Below are 17298 nucleotides of genomic sequence, written 5' to 3'. Positions count from 1 at the left end.
CTAGTTCTCTTTTGTCTTATTTTAACAAGGTGATTCTACCTGTCTTTAGTTGGTATTGCTAATGATATCTTTTTTTTCCATTTTCTGTCTTTTAGCATTTTCATGTCCTTTTATTTTAGGGTGTCTCTTATAAATACTATATAGCAGGATATGGGTGAGGGGAGGGACATTCCTATTTTTTTCCCCTTTCTTGTTTGGGACCTATATATTCTTCTTATGTTCTTGTAATCAACTTAACAAAATTTAAGGTTAATCAATATCTTAAAACCCACCATTTCTAGAAAAAGTGCAAAATCCTTACCACATTTTAACACTAATTACCACCTTCCCTACTCCCCACAATTTACATATCGTTGTCCATAATTTTAACTTCATTTTTAAATAATTCACAAATTTGATATTATTTTCTATAGACAATGTTTAGCTTTAATTACATGTTTATCTGCTTCTTTATTTACTCTTCTTTCTTGTAACTCAGACCTTTTGAATGGAACATTTTTCTTCTTCCTAAAGAATATTTTTTGGAAGTTCCTTTAGTGAATTTTAAATGGTGGTTAACTTATTTTCTGCTTTTCTGAACATGTCTTTATTTCACTCTAGTTCTTGAAAGGTCTGGGTACCCAATTCTAGGCTGAAAGTTATCCTGGTCATCATTTTTTTTCTGCAAAAACAGAACATTTTTGATATGTCTTTCTAGTGAAAAATATATCAGGATTCTAATATTTATTATGTTCAGGGTTAATGAAAATAATGTTACTAAGAAGCCTCTTAACATTGTACAAAATTTGTATTAGGTTGCTGGTAGAATTGTTATATATTTAAAAGTGGAAATATGATTAGAAGAACTTTCCATACACTTATGTGTGGTAACTGCCTTTGGGTTTGTAGATAAGGTCACTATTTATAGTGCCTATTACTGTTTATGGCCTTGAGTTTTGTTTGCTTATATTAAGCACCTGTTTTTCAAAAACTCATATTTTATTAGACTTGGTGGTAAGAGGGCAGTCTGTCTGCATTTGTCTTTTAAAATCTTATTTTTTAAATGTTGCATTGATTTACGTCTGCTTAAGTGGATTTATACTGTTATTTCTGCCTGTTTCTTACTATTTTTATAATATGGCAAAAAGAAGGGGATGGAGTCCAATATTCATTAAATCTTTATGTATCACTCATACTATATACCCTAAATATTTTTCTTCTTTTAGTTCTTACTATAAATCCACCTTCTATTTTATAAAAGAAGAAATTGAATTTGGAAGTTAAGTGACTTCTCAAGGTGTTACAGCATCTTGTGTTAGAACTAGGAGTCAAAACAGAAATGCTCATGTATATTCTACAATTCTAGTGTCATTTAAGTTAAGATGTCCGATAGTAATCAATCCTCGTTATGCAGATCAGCAGGTGGACTGGATAACCAGCTGTGTAGCTTAATGTTAGATGTGCGAAAGAGCCCCCCCCTCCCAACTAACAATATTGCTGTACAATTTATTCTGTGTAGCTTTAAAGACCTATAATTAGATTTACTTGTAGGATTCAAGATAGCTGTCTTATGCCACAGTCATTAAATATGTTAATCATGGGTGAACTTGTACTCTTAATAAACCTCATCACTCCCAGCCTTCCTGTACCCCAACTCCTGTCCTAGATTAACATGACAAGTCATAATAAATAACTTCGTATTTTTCCTCTTCCAGACTAATTAAAAAAACTTAACACATACTTTTAAGCCCCACATTCAGAGATATTATTTACCTCTGGGTTGGAATCACTGTTATTTATAATGTATAAAATGTGGACTACTTTGGGAGGGGGGGAAGGACTGTATTCCCTGGCTTGTCCATAGGAAATTAATATATTCTGCATACTCTATTAAAAAATTTTTTATTGTTATGTTAATCACCATACATTACATCATTAGTTTTTGATGTAGTGTTCCATGATTCATTGTTTGTGCATAACACCCAGTGCTCCATTATCCTGCATACTCTTAAAGGATTTTATAGAAAGAAGTGGGAATTCCATTATTGTACATACTAGAAATTTTAGAGGGATATTTGAATATTCCTAGAGTTGACTGTAGAAATAATTTCAAGCTCACAGCTACTCAAACCTCAAAACATTCAGATATTATTTCTTTTCAGTTTCTTTTACCTATTCATATTCCTTTTTCAATTTTTCAGATGTCCTGACAGTATGTCTTGCATTTGTTAACAATGACTTTTCATTTTGTATTTAAGTAATACATTAAAAAAAAATGGCCCAGATTTGTGTATAAGATGCCTATGTGTTTAGATTTTTTTAAAAATTAGAGGTCAAATTATACAGACTCTTAAATAAATAAAATTTTACTTAATTTAAGATAGCCAGGGTTGTGTAGGTAAATGTTCTAGAAGAGTATGGACGGCTGTTTTTAAATAGGATATGATCTGTTAGCGCCATCTACTGTTGATTAAGAAGAATCACTTCTCGGTGTACATTTGGATTTTTCCCAGTGCTGTATTCTAAGTCCTGCATATTTCTCGGGATATTCTCACTTAGTTGACCACTTTGTAGAATCTGCATGTTTGGGGATATTCAGATGATACCCTGTGTATGTTCAAGGTTGTCCAGTTTTTGGAGATTTTGCCTCATAATTCTTGTCAAAGCAACAGTGGCAAATTTCCTGCAATATTGACAGTTCGGGATTTTAAAAATAAAGCTAGCTAATTATGCTAGCTTTCCATGTGGCACTTTTGTTTTAAAATTTGCTGATTGATTTACTATTGTTATAAAAAGACGGGTGGATTAAAATAGGGATTTAAATTGAATGTTCCATTTGTAGTTGAAAGACTATGGAAAACTATTTCTCCATATGTTGCTTGTTACTTAATTAATTGAAAGTCCAAATCTGCATGGCGCAGCATTAAGTGTGTTGGTAATTTGGAGAAAAGTCTTTTTCTAAATAACATGATCACTTTCTTGGGAGTTCAGTTTGTTAATGGAAAGGATATTGCAAAAATAGGTTTATATAATGTACTACTTAAGCTTCAAATTTAGACTCCCTGCGTTTAAATGTTGGCTTTATCACTTGTTCCATTTGTGGTCCTGAGACTATTAACCCTAACTTCTCTGAGCCTATTTTCTCATCTGTAGGCAGGAATCATAATAGTAATACCTACCTCTTAGGATTATGTGAAGCATAAACAGAATACTCACAAAGCACTTAACATAGCTTCTGGCACATAATAAACACTTAATAAATGTTAGTTGCTATCATTATTGTCATTATAATACTTTTGTTACTGCTTATATAATCCAAGTGATAATGTTTCAATAAATATATTTTTATCTTAGTAACTAATCCCCTTTTTTGAAACCTAGAACTTAAGAATAAAATATGTAGCTCAAGAATATAAACGTTCAAAGTGTTTACTGTTTCTGCCCATCATTGAAAAGAACAGGCTTTTTGGGTCCTGGATCTGTCGGTTACTAGCTATGTAACATGCAGCAATTTTTTAACCCAAAGCTCTGTTTCTTCATTTGAAAACTGGGTTGTTTTTAAGATTAAATGATAGGATGTATGTATAAAGCCATCGTTCTTGACATTTAGTAGACTCACAGAACATAACTGTTAATTCTTTTTCAGTAACAACTTACTACCAGTTTAGAGACATGTACATATTTCTATAGTTTTGTTACCCATACTAAAGTAAAATATTAAGCACCTTTTGTATTTGAAAGATTGGTTGGAGTTTGAGAAGGCTACAAAGAAATTGTGATGACCTCAAGTATAATTGAGATGGGATATAAATATATGAAGGGTTTTTAAAATTAATTTGAATAATGCAATAATATTTGCATGCAATTTTTAAAATAAATTATACAGAAAATGTTTTTTAGGAGTTCAGAGGAGGAATACTTTCTATACTGGGTCTAGCTTACCAGTCCCCTACCAACTTTATTGTTGTTGCTCTTGTTGTCATTATTATTATTATTATGGTGGTTGTAGGACATTCCTCGTCATTCTAGGAGGACATGCAGAAGATAGAATCCACTCGTGGATTATTAGAAATATTTATTGATTACACGTCATCTACCAGCTTAATGGAACCAGGCTGTGAGTGTATTCAGCCTGCAAAGTGAGGATGAGGGGTATGTGGTGGGAAATGATCAACGCTGAATGTCGTTCATGAGCATGGGAGACGCTAGCAAATACATGAATGAACCCAGGAAAGCCTCTGCATCAGTTATGCTAACTAAAACTAGTGGTTCTTATCACATACTAATATAAATTTCTGTGCATAATTATAAATAGCTAATTCCCTCCTCTGTGCTCTGGGACTTTGCTTCATCAGGATATATCCTCTCTTGTTATGTTTAATTTTTGACTCTTGCATGAGCCTCCAGCCCCACCCAAGTCCTCTGCCTTCCTCACTCCCCATGCACCTGTCCTGCTGTGATGTGGCCTTACCACGCTGCCACTCACGCTTCTGAAACTGCTAACCGTCTCAAGTCTGAAACACTTTTCAGAGCTGATCTCCTTTGACCTCTGTCTTGGGCATAGTGCCCGTTACTTCGTCCCTTCTCTTCCCTTGGCTCCAGTGAAAGGCGCACCATTCACTCCTAGTTCTCCTCTCTCTGGACCTTCTCCTTTTTGGTCTCAGTTAGGGTTTGTTGTTTTCTTCCCAGTCCTCTTAAATGTTGGTGTTTCTCTGGAGTCTATCATTTGCCCTACCTTCCTTTTACTCTATAGGTTTTCTTCACATTCCAGGCACCTCACCCATATGCTGAGGGTTGGGTGCCTCCATCTGAGTTTTCTCAATGGCTTCGGAGTCCTGAGTTGACTGCTGTTAGTGCAAGGGGATGAGGACACAGGCTTTAGCCCCTTCTAATCTCCATCACTTGTTAACACACTAAAGCTTCCCTAAGCAAACATACAATCTATGTAAAACAAACAAACAACAACAGCAACAACAAATACAAAAACTCATGTAAAAGTAGAATGCTTGGTATGGAAGCTCAGCCTCAAGAAGTATCTCCTAATCCTTTCTGCCCCTGGACAGTAGTTCAAATTTTAAGTTTTGTCCTAGCTTTCACAAGGAATCTAGTAAAATTATTTTACCTTTTACATAAGGACTTTATTTTAAAATAAGAATAAAATACTTGCTGTATTCTCCATGGTTTACTCTTTTCTCTCTTTTTTAAACACATCTGACTTCCAGGCAGGGTGTTAGGCCCTAGGGATACAACAGTGAAAAAAGCACACATGTTCCCTGTCGCCATACATCCAGTGTAATAAGGGAGTCGGGCTGTCTTACCTGTAATCACGTGGGTAATTCAGTTCTACTAAGCACTGGTCTTTAGAAGACTATGCATTAAAAAAAAATAATGAATTCTTATTTTTTGCAGTGATTGTATTTTCCTGTTAAATGTATTATTTAATTTAAATATAAATTCTAATTACTACATATAGATAAATCATAAAATCATAGCATTTGACTCATAATTAACTATGATTTTAAAAATAAAGATTAACTTCAAGTGTAAGACATTTATTTTTCATAATCCAAGGGTCAGATCATACAGTTTATGAATATTCTTTACCACTGTCTTTCTAAAAAATAGAGTACATTATTCCTATTTTTGTATATTGGCATGATTTATTAGATGATAACAAAAGGAGGAGAACCATTTTATTATTCTAAGTGTACAGCAAATTATGAATAATTTCTATTTTTTGACTGATTTAGAATTAACTACTCTTTTATAATTCTAATGTATTTTTTTCTGTTCTTATATTCTTGGAAATTACATGAGTTCTATATCTATAGTTACATAACTGTTAAAGTACAAAGTTGAATAGACTTTGAATAAAAATACCTAATATACATATTCTGTCAGTAATCACATTTCAATTAATTTTTAGAAACTCCATATCCCTATGACTTAAATATTTTTTATTAGAATATTAGTGTGTATGTTTTTTTTTTTTTTTAAGATTTTATTTACTTGAGAGAACAAGTGAGAGAGAGAGCACAAGCGGGGAGGAGGGGCAGAGGGAGAGGGAGAAGCCGACTCCTCACTGAGCCAAGGATTCCGACACGGGGCTCGATCCCAGGACCCTGAGATCATGACCTGAGCTGCAGGCAGATGCTTAACTGACTGAGCCACCCAGGCACCTAGAATATTAGTTTTAATGACTGCATAATATAGGTGTGGCAGTTGCCTCCACCTGCTAGTGTATGGCATCAGTCCCTCATCTAAGTATTTTTGGGGAGCCCAAAAGAGTATCTCACATGGGTTCCTGCAGCTATCTGGTGTCAGCCACACGGTATTAGTTTTAATTTACTTCTTGTCTGGCCACCCACTGAGGTTCTGCATGTTCACTGGACAGAGCCACTTTCGGTGGTTTGCATTGCTGATCCTTCTCTGAGCCCTTGTGGAGGCCAGCCGGGCTGGGCCACTGAACTATTCCTAGGGCTCACTGGTGAAGCTGAGTCTGGGAGTTTTATCTGTGAAAAGACTTTTCACCATTGATTTAATTGTATTAATGGAAATATAGGACTATTCAGATTTCCTAGGTTTCATCAGTCTGTTTTAGTAAATTGTATTTTTCTAACAATTTGTCCATTTAATCTGTATCTCTTTAATTACGCTTATATTCCTTTTTCATTCCTGATAATTGCTTCTTTCTGCCTTCTCTTTTTTCATAATTAACCATACTGGAGGTTTAGTGGTTTATTTTTATAGTCTTTTTCAGAGAGCCAATATTTGGCTTTGTTGACCTAACACATGTTTGTTTTCTATTTTAATAGTGTTTGCTGTTATTTTTATTACCTCTTTTCCTGTATTTTGGCTTCCTTCCCTGGGGAGCCCCCCAATTTTCTTGATAAAGCCTTATCCCGCTATTCTTTAGCCTTTATTCGATTGCTCAAGACTGTACGTTTTACCTAAGTGTTACTTCGTTTGCATCCTGAAGTTTTGATATGTATATATTTGTTATTGTTCATTTTTAATCTCAGAAAAGATGTCTTTCTGTGATGTTGACTCATATATTTTTCTATCACACATTTTCCTTTATTTTCTAAAGTTTAATCTAGTTTTAAAAAGGTCCAACTTGAACATTTACTTATATACATTTTTTGTTTCATAATTTATATCATTTTGCTTTTACCGATGTCAGTTCCTTTTACTTTGGTTGATTTTATCAGTCTTTTTCTACCTTCTGCCGTAGCATTGCAGACTGTTTAGGAGAAAAACAAATGGAGCACTGTGTGTTTCCCACCTCTCCTGCTCCAGTAAATTGTAGGACCAGAGGAGAACATCCTTGACACAAATTGCAGGAAGTACTGTGAGGCCTTTTGGGAATAGAAAAGCTGTTTGGCAGCTATTTTCTCCACTTCTCTTGGAGACCTTGATACCTGCTTGCTTCGGTTTTGCTTTGCTTTTCTGCTTGATGTTTTCCAGCCTCCCTCACTTCCCCATCCTCTCCCCGCCTTTCCTATTTTCATCCCTTCCGTTATCCTTTCTCTTCCTCAGGTCTTCTTCCTTCCATTCCCGAATCCTCACTGTTGTTGTTTTTTTTTTCCCCTCCCACATACAAACACCTTTCAAAAGTTGAAAAATCCCCTGTAGATACTTCTGACTTTTGGATCAAGGTGAAATGATCAATAGAGGCCATATGCTATCAGTTTGTTACATGCTAAGAAAACCTGAAGAAAAAAATCTCCTACGCCCTCTTAAATCCTAGAAACCTAGTGAATCACCCTATAGATAGTGTTTTTGTTCTTTCAGAAGGCAGTGAGCCGACCATCGGTAAATAGGGTCACTGCCCCTTTAAGTAGAAACTGCCCGGCGGGGCCCTGGAACCTCGGGCCTCCTTCCGGCCGCGCCGCGTCCCCGGAGTGTCAGTTGGCCCGAGTGGGAAGGGAGGCGCCGGCCGAGCGACGGTGCTGTGCGTGTCGAGAGACCGTCTCGGTAGCCTAGTGACAGACCTGCTGTGAGGCCTTCCCGTAGTTGGAGTCCTCACGGAAGGAATGGCCCCGCCGGCCCGTACACGGGGTTTATTCCCTGGAAAGGCCGTCGGCCCCTCGGCCCCGCGTCCTGGAGGCCGAGATTAGGTTCGGTTCCGTCGTTTTTGTGTTTCCTTCCTGGTTGGGACGTTATAAGAGCTGTTTTTAAAACCGCTTGGAAGATTTTTTGGGGTTTGTGAAGGGAGGGATTTTTTTTTTCCCGCCTTCGGGGGTTGACTGAGATGAGTTGTAGGGAGTCCTGTTTTAGTTGATGATTTTTAAAAATTTAGTTTTGTAGCCGCTCGGTAACCTGTTTCACCCCTCAGGTGAAGCCACTGTGAGTGGACTTAACATTGTAGATGTTTCAGAATTGTATATGGAGCTTTTCTGCCCCAAAATATCAACCTTCATTTATTCATGCTTGAAAATGGTGTTAGCTGTACTTCAGGATGTTTTCAGAATTTCTATGGGAAGCAGCAGTTGCGTGGTTCTTGTGAAATGTCCGAAACTTTTGTGAAGGCTTTTTAGAGCTGGCAAATTCTAGCTTAATGTTTAGTGTGTATATAGGTATATATACGTATGCGTACACATATTTATACGTGTATATATCCACACACTGTGTGTATGTGTGTTTTTATCTACTGTTTCTATAACTTAAACAGATTTGAATTTGGACGAAGTACCATGCACTCCTATAGTTCTACGTCAATGTAAAATACTTCAGAGGAGTTGGTATTAATTTTTCGAATTAAGAATTAACTTAAAATTACATTTTAAAAACCATTTAAGTTTCAAAATGAGCTGTTAACGGGCTTAAAATGAGAGAAAACACAGGAATTTTGCAGTTAGCTTACTATGAAAAAACGTAGATTAAAGTTCGTCTTATTTAAAGGGAGGTGAATCAAAAGGATAATGGACAAATAAACTTTTAAGTCTTTTATAATTAAATCTGTAGATTCACAAATATTAACAGTTTGAAGAAAAGATATTCATTAGAGCTGAAATTGCAAATGGGAAATTTTCTGCTTCTCATAAATGAAAATTCTTGAATCTTAAAGGAGAAATAAGGTTTTTGCCTAAATTAACCCTTGCATAGGATGGCAAGTTTTTCCAGTTTATTTTTGTGAAAAATTAATTAACTTATTAATTCTAATTTATTTTGATTAATAGGTTCCTAAAATGTTTGCAAACTTTCTAATAAGGTCGTCACATGGAGCACTAAGTGGACTAAGAAATCATTTAATATCTGATTACTAATGATCAAATAATATTTATTTTTAAAACATATATGCAGATGGAAACATTGTTTTTTTTTAAAAAAATGAAATAATTTAGATTTTAGTTGTTGACAAGTAGACAGTGAGGGGTTATTATTTAAGATGTCATTTTTTTTTAGAGCTGGCTTGTGATGATTTTAAAAAGATACACTTTAGTTAAACCAAATAGAACTTATGATTCACAAATATATATCCCACTGAAATGAATGGTTAATTGAAAATATTTTGGATAGGAGCGCCTGGGTGGCTCAGTCGGTTAAATGTCTGCCTTCAGCTCAGGTCATGGTCCCAGGGTCCTGGGATCGAGCCCCACATCGGGCTCCCTGCTCAGCGGGAAGCCTGCTTCTCCCTCTCCCACTCCCCCTGCTTGTGTTCCCTCTCTCGCTGTGTCTCTCTCTGTCAAATAAATTAAAATATTTTAAAAAAATATTTTGGATATGTAGGATACATTTCACCTCAATTTTAGCTTTAAGCAATCTTATTTGCCTACCTATTTTGTGATGACTTGCCTCCCTGAAGTTTGGCTTTAGAAGTAACTTAATACTCTATTAGTGCCTTTACATGTATTGTCTCATTTGGATCCTTGGAATAACTTGCGAGGGAGGTAAGGCAAATGTTTTTATCCTTATTTTACAAGCAAAGACATTGAGCTCGAGAGATAGTTACTTAAGGAAGCATATAACTAGTGATAATAGGTCCCAGTTTTTCAGCTCCTGAGTTTATTTTTTTGATATATATTTAGCACATTTAAGGTATGCTCAGTAAATATTTGTCCGATGAATTAGCAGAAATAATTTTCATCATAAAACAATATATACTCATTAAAGATTTAACTAGAAATCTCTTTAATAGAACTGATAACACATTTTCTTGGCAATTTAAAATCTGATCAGAGACCCAGTCCGAGTGAGGAAGGTTATCTAGAGAAGTTTATGTCCAATTTTAAGGACATGTAGGGAGAAAATTAAGAAAAGCCGTTCATTTTATCAAGAAAGCTAAAAGGGGAAATGGAGTAAAGGAAGGGCTGTGATAGGGCTTTAAAAGGTGGTGATTTGTTACAACAATTGAATTTAAAGCAAATGAACTTAAAATCTTTGTTTCTTGAGTTTTCTTTAATTTTCTCTGAGTTTACTTATGGAAGTTATAGGTAATACCGATATCCTTGTTTCTCCTGTAACCACTTAGTGTGTTATTTGGACTTGTGGACAGAAAAGATAAAAGATGGTGGAAATATTTATTTCCTTAATAGTTGATAGTTTCATCATCCTTGATAAACTTTTTGTTTTGTACCTTCTTTTATTAATGCCAGTCTCAACTCTGTGTAGTACAAGACTTTATACTGTAAACAATTATTAGCAATGCTGCACAACTAAATGTGGAGCTTCTCTGGGGAATGATTTTGAAGATGGAAAGAATGGACAAAAATAGGTACCTCGAAACAAAGTTAGCTGCCTTTATTCCCAGATTCTGTTATACTCTCTACATACTTGTCTTGAAATACTTAGCAGTTAGATTGTCTCTTTGTGTCTCTCCTACTAAAATATAAAATTTTGTGGGTAAAGGTTATGAATTTTTATGTTTTTGCCAGCTAAGGACAAAAAGTGGTATTTTTAAAATGGATGAATGGATGAGAAGTGAGAGAAATCAGATATGCTAATGGTTATGAGTCTCTGAGGGATTAATACCAGCATGCACGGTAAAAATGCTGCTTTCTATGAGAAAAGAGAAGGTTGTGAGATAAGAGATAACCAGCACTTGTCAAAGAAGTAAATTCAAATGATACGTTAGATCACAAAAAAGGCAGTAGTTGCCCTTTCCTCTTTCCTGAAAGTTTTAACAATATAAATGCTGCTTGAAGTCATGATTAACAGAAAAATAATTTAGCCAAAAGATCTGATTATCTTTTCAGAAACATTTTAGCAGCTATTCTCTTTTTATCTATATAAATCTCTGTTCTTTTGGGTATGGTAGTTAGAAACTCAGGCAGGCAGGCTCTTAGTACAGGTTATTTGTCCTCTAAGCCTCAATGACCTTATTGATAAGTTGGGAATAATAGGAGTACCTCCTTCACAAGGTTAACAGGAGGATTATTAAATACAATAGATCAGGTAAAGTACAAAGCACAGATTTATAGGAAGCTCTCAAGATTCAACAGTTTTTGACCTACATAAATAGAATTTCATATGATTCAATCTCATATTACTGCTCCCATAGGTTTTTTGTAATTTGTGTTCACATTTTCACAGAATAAACTTTCAATTCTTTATACGTCAAAAGAGACTTAGTTTTCTAAAAGGAATTGTTATAGATGGTGCTCTGAAAATGCCAGTGATCCTACGTTTTTATTTACTATTTTAAAACTAACCTTATTTATGTCAACATGTGAAGAAACTTCATTATTTACATTTGTTGAGTCTGAACAGTTTAAGAATTATAAAATATATGTAGTAAAGGTTCAAGAGAAATTTACATGTATTCCTACTTCATAGTTTAAAGTTGATCAAGCAATGCTATGTCGTGGGCAGTAAAAATTTTGCAGTTCCATTTATATAACATGATGGTTATTTAACTACAGAAAGAAAAGTGATCCATAATTGATACAAAAAATTTACTGAGTGTTCCAAGTGCTCACAATTGCATTTCTACACTTTGTTTTAAGAGAGAATTTAGTTTTGACCTTAGAAACAATTTCTTTAAGTTAAACATAGACAAGTTGTGGGGCGCCTGGGTGGCTCAGTCGTTAAGCGTCTGTCTTCGGCTCAGGTCATGGTCCCAGGGTCCTGGGATCAAGCCCCACATTGAGCCCCACATCGGGCTCCCTGCTCGGCGGGAAGCCTGCTTCTCTCTCTCCCACTCCCCCTGCTTGTATTCCCTCTCTCGCTGTGTCTCTCTCTGTCAAATAAATAAATAAAATCTTAAAACAAAAAAAATAGACAATTTGATACATTTCTATAAATTTCAGGGAACAGTAACATCAATATTTAAGATTTTAAAATGCTGTATTATTTTGATATTTTTTGAAATAAGCACATTTTTTAAAAATCAAAGTTTTAAATTTTGTTTTAAAACATATTTAAACATATTTTGTTTTAAAGTATGAAGTAGTGAAGTCCTTTTGAATAGGTACCACAAGGTGGCAGGATTGTATTTTTGCAGATTCTTTTTGCTTTGATGTACCCCAAACCCTTGGTTATCTAAAATCAGTTTTCCATGTGATTAACTGTTAAGCATTTTATATACCAGAACTTTTAAATTTTAACTTTTCTGATGGAAAACTTTCTCAACTACGTTCCATGCTTTCCTGAGTTTGTAAGCAGAAGAATAGGCTAAGTTGCCTTTATCAGTGAGCCATTTGAATACCAGTTATTGCATTGTGTTAAGATGAAGTGATAGATAGGTAAAGGTGGTGTGGAGGGAATGAGGACTGGTCCCAGCAGAGACTAGATTTTTGTGCTCTTTAAAGCTCTGCCTGACGTCAGCTTGCCTTTTGCTTATCAACATTTTTTCCTATTAAAGTGAAGTGAATCATGTCAAGGGCCAGGCTCTGGCATGCTAGAACACGATTGTTTTGTGCAAATTAAATAGCATATGAAGGCAGACATTGCCTTCTCCCAGGGGGTTTTGTGACAGGTTTTTGGAGGGAAGGAAAATAAACTATGAGGCCTTGAAAATTCGTCATCAGTGGCCCCTCTAGGCAATGAGGAATAGAATTCTGTAGTTATGAGGAACGTTAGAAACTGATTTAACTACTTGCGTAGCAACTTTAAGAAATCTTTATTATAATAATAATTTAGACTCTGAATTGTGCATAATTTGTATGAATGAGATAATATTGATTACAAAAGATGTGTCTAGGTATGAGTGTATTTCGCTGGTGACTCTGTTTTTCTGATCTAGTCATTGGGGAGCTGTTCCAAGGCACTTTGTGTCTTTATTGGTGATACAATAAGTATTGGGTAAAATTTTCAGTCTCTTGGACTTCTCAGTTTATTTCTGGATGCTGCTTTTTGCCACAGCTTTTCTCTCCCCTCCAATATACTTCCAGGTCTAGAGTTGTTCTGTGTATGTGTTACAAAAATTGGACTATAGAGATTTCTTCTGGATTTCTTTCCTTCATTAATTATTTGCATTTTTTAAAATCTTTTAAAAGATACTATATATAGAATTCATGGACCAAATAGCAGAACGAATCAATTCGACCTTACATAAGCACTAAGAAAGCAGTAGTTGAGCTCTACTGATTAAGGGGAGAGGAAGAGTATGTGGTCTCCAATAGCAGCCCCGTGTTTCTCTGGCTCTGGCAAACGTTCATCTACCTGCCTGCCACTTTTCTGCTCTCCATAGTGATCATCAACTCATGGAGGCTTATGTTTTTGCCTTCATCTTTCATTCAGCCCTTCTGGGGTAACTGGAGACCTCTTACAAGTGCTCCAGTGAAGCCATGGAAATGACTGATAAAGTAGCTCCATCTGAAATGGATATTAGAGCGTAGACACTTGATCCTTTCTTCTCAGTTCTCCTTGGTAGTAACAACTTTTTTTTTTTTTTTTTAACTTACAGTAGATGAAGAGGTATAAGTTTCATGACTAAAATATGTGGATAAATTTTCCTAACTTGTAATTTTAGAATGGGTATACATTTTCTTCCTGGCAAGGTACTATATGTTTTTAAGTAAAAATAATCTTATTCAAGATTTGCAAACTGTTTTTGTGGATTATATAAAAGATTCATGCTTTAAGAACAGGCTAAACCCTCCCTGTTGCATTAGGGCAGTTTTTGTGTAATTGTACACTCTGAAACTAAATTAACTTTGAGATTAGCTGAAAGATCAGGTGCAAGAGCTCAGCTGTGTTAACGTCCTCTTACATGCTCTGCAAAATGTTTTAAGTATTAGCAAGCAGCTCACCTGAGGTGGTACCAAGTTTGAACATTTAACTCTAAGATAGCTAGAATCTCATTAAAATGATTTAAAGAATTAGCCCACAATTTAAGTATTTTCTCATTCTACATGTAGTTTTAAGATCTATTTAATTCTTGTTTTGATGGAGGAATTTTGCGTTAAAAATGCATTGTAGTTGAATTTTTTTAAGAAAGAAAGAGTTGGTTAAGGGGCAGTTAGTTACAGACTTGGAATGCCAAGCTAAAGATTGGGATTTTATCCTACAGGTAGTGTGTAATCATTAAAGGACTCAACTGAATGGGTGACAGGCAAGAAAATTAAGAAAATTTTAAGACATTAGCCTGGAAGCAGTATACAGGATGAATTTGTTTGGATCTGGCTGGATAGAGATTGGGACCAGATTGACCAGATGATATGGTGGTAATCTGGAAGTCTTATATGGGTCTGGATTAGGGTGGTGGCAGTGGGAATAGAGAGAGAAAAGGCAGAGGTATTATCAAGGAAGAATTGATAAGACATAGCAAATTGCTAAGTGTGTTTAAGAAAAAAGTGTTATATAAAATTTCTATTTTTGTCAGAGACAGAAGTCTTAGACATAAGCTTGTCTCTACAAGAAAACTATTTCTGTACATTTAACATATTTCAAACTCTTCATTATAAAAGAGATAATGCTACTTGATGTAAAGTTCAACAATGGAAGATACTGTTGATTTTGAGACTGATTTTGAAGAATGATATGGCTAAAAGTGACTTTGAAAGATCATGGTGTAGTGGTTCTCAAATACTAGCAGCCTCAAAATCACTTGGTTTATTGGGGATGGAGGAGGGTGTTCTAAAGGCTGCAGAATGTCGTGGTTAAGAGCACAGACTGTATGTAGGTCTGCAGGTTTGAAACCTGGATTGAACCTTTACCATGGGCAAGCTACTTAATTTCTCTGTGTCCCAGTTAACTATTAGGGTCCTTCCAGGAACTAAATCCGATGAAATATAAAAAGTGCATAGAAGATTGCCTGGCACATTGTAAATGCTGAATAAATGGTAGCAGCTGTTGTTGCTATTCATTTATCATTTCCTACCTCTGGAGATTGCAATCCATACCTTTGACATTGGGCTCAGGAATCTGTATTTCTAAAATATCCCTTCCTGTGACTCTGATCGCCAAGTTTTTTGAAAACTCGTTGCAGCCTGCTTTTCTTCCTCCCTATAATAGGACGGTTTAAACTACTCTATCCATTTTTATCCTTTATTTTGCTGTTCCAAAGATGGCCATGTTTTTAAATAGTATGTGCTACTATTTCAGCATGCTCGATCAGGAACTCCTTTTGAATAGCATACCTAAATCCCTCTGGAAGTTCCTCCAAGCCTTCCCCACCCCCTTTCTCCCCACTTTGTCCCTCGAGTGGAATTGAGGCTCCTAGCTCTTAGGTTCCAACCCCACATGCTGCCTCTCCCAGAAGCTGAGGTTAGTGCTCCTTTGGTCTTAGACTTCACACTCCAGCTCTGATTATTTCCAGCCCTACCTGTGCCCTCAGGAATATCCCTGTAAATTTTCTTGGGGATAATGAATGTACAGTCTTATTTACTAATTACAATTGCAAAGTTTTTAAATGCATAAATAATTTCAGGTTTTTGGTTTTTGTTTTTTGTTTTTTAATTCTTTATAAGACCTATTCTCCAATCCCTTGACTACTGCTGGTGCCTTCCCCTGGTTTAGTGGTTCTTAGCCCTGGCTTCACATTGAAATCACCTGGGGAACTTTTAAAACCTACCAATGCTCAGGTCTCAGATAGAGCAATTAAGTCAGGATGGGCCTGAGTATCTGTATTTGTGAAAAGCTTCCCACTTGACTCTAAGGTTCAGTCCGGGCTGAGAAATGCTGAATTAGGCCCAGTCTCATCACCTGCCTCACCACAGGTCAGACAAAGGGGTGCTTCAGCCATCTGAGGTGAATAGAGTCTCCCTAGTCTGGCAAAGTATTTGAGGCAGACAAAGAGAAAGCTATTGTAAGCCTCTCTGTGTACCCCTCCATAGGCTCTCTGTGTACCCCTGTCTTTGTGCTTTAGACCTTTGCATATGCCATTCCCATATTAGGTCAAGGTCCTATGTTACATGCTGTCCTAGAACTGTAAAATTTTCCTTAATAGTGCAGGCATTTCTTCTATACCATGATATGTATGTTTCTGAAAACCTCATTTTACAAAATTGCATGCAAAAAATAAGACAGTGTATGGAGAAAACAGACTTGGGCCCAACCACTCAATACTTAGGCAGCTTTGTAACCAGAGCAGTAAGTGAACAAAAAATTGGTACGAGCTCAATATAGCTGGAAGCTCTCATGGTAGATATTAAAAATAAAATAAAAATACATGCCCAAAAAGTAGAGTGAAATGCCAGCAATATTTTAACTAGAGCAGAGGCGGCAGGTGCTAAGATAAGGCAGAAGGAAATGGAGCTCCAAGCCAGTTGGGACTGTGGTGAGGCTGGTACAAGAGGCAGCTAAGCTGACATGAGCTGAAAGCTGCACAGAGCTGGGGGGGGACTCCTGGTGGAAGCGCTTACTTTTAAGTTTTGTTAAATACGAATGAAAGGCCTCTTGCTGCTGCTATAGCAACAGAGTTGAGAGCTTTTTCCTTTCTTGTTAAAGGTTGCAATTCACTGGCTGTTCTGGCTCCTCTTGTGTAGGAAAAATCCCTATGAATCAACACAGCTTTTGTGTTATCATGACATCATTTTTCCATTTACTAATCACTCCTGAATTAATTTGCCTTCCAGAAACACATGCATGTTATAGCAAAGTGGACTATATGTCACAATTTGTAATCCTAGACTAATTTGTGACATGACTTGACTCAGGCCTTCTTTCCCTCTAGAATATAAGCTCCCTGAGGTGGGACTGGGATTGTTCTGAATAGTGGTCCTAGCAGGCATTTGCTGAATGAATGGATGACTCAGAACTTCTCTAACAAAAGTGGTGGGAGCAACTAGAGGTAGAAGCATTAAATACGATTTTTAAAAAATGGAACAATGGAAGTGACCTAACCTTACAGAAAGTTTAAGAAGTAAAGGAGGAAATAACTCCCGATTCCTTCCTTAATCATATTCTAGACTATTATTATTACTATTATTTATT

General features: G+C 36.0%; 1 protein-coding gene across 6 annotated transcripts in view; it reads left to right on the top strand.

Moving 5' to 3' along the window:
- The window catches only part of TSC22D1 (TSC22 domain family member 1), a 134124-nt gene that overhangs the window by 78976 nt on the left and 37850 nt on the right, over positions 1 to 17298 (top strand). The window contains exon 1 of one of the 6 annotated variants that reach the window (XM_045869487.3): positions 7878 to 8099. The exons of the other annotated variants lie outside the window; for them this stretch is intronic. The gene's annotated coding sequence lies outside the window, so the exon portion shown is untranslated. Of the gene's footprint in view, positions 1 to 7877; positions 8100 to 17298 lie in introns of those variants that run through there. 6 annotated transcript variants of the gene reach the window in all.

Source organism: Mirounga angustirostris, unplaced genomic scaffold (genome assembly GCF_029215605.1).
Source record: "Mirounga angustirostris isolate CCGP_5_RB_7025 unplaced genomic scaffold, mMirAng1.0.hap1 SCAF_3, whole genome shotgun sequence".
Lineage (NCBI taxonomy): Eukaryota > Metazoa > Chordata > Mammalia > Carnivora > Phocidae > Mirounga > Mirounga angustirostris.
Note: the sequence above shows the minus strand (reverse complement) of the source record. Positions and strands in the feature narration are given on the sequence as shown.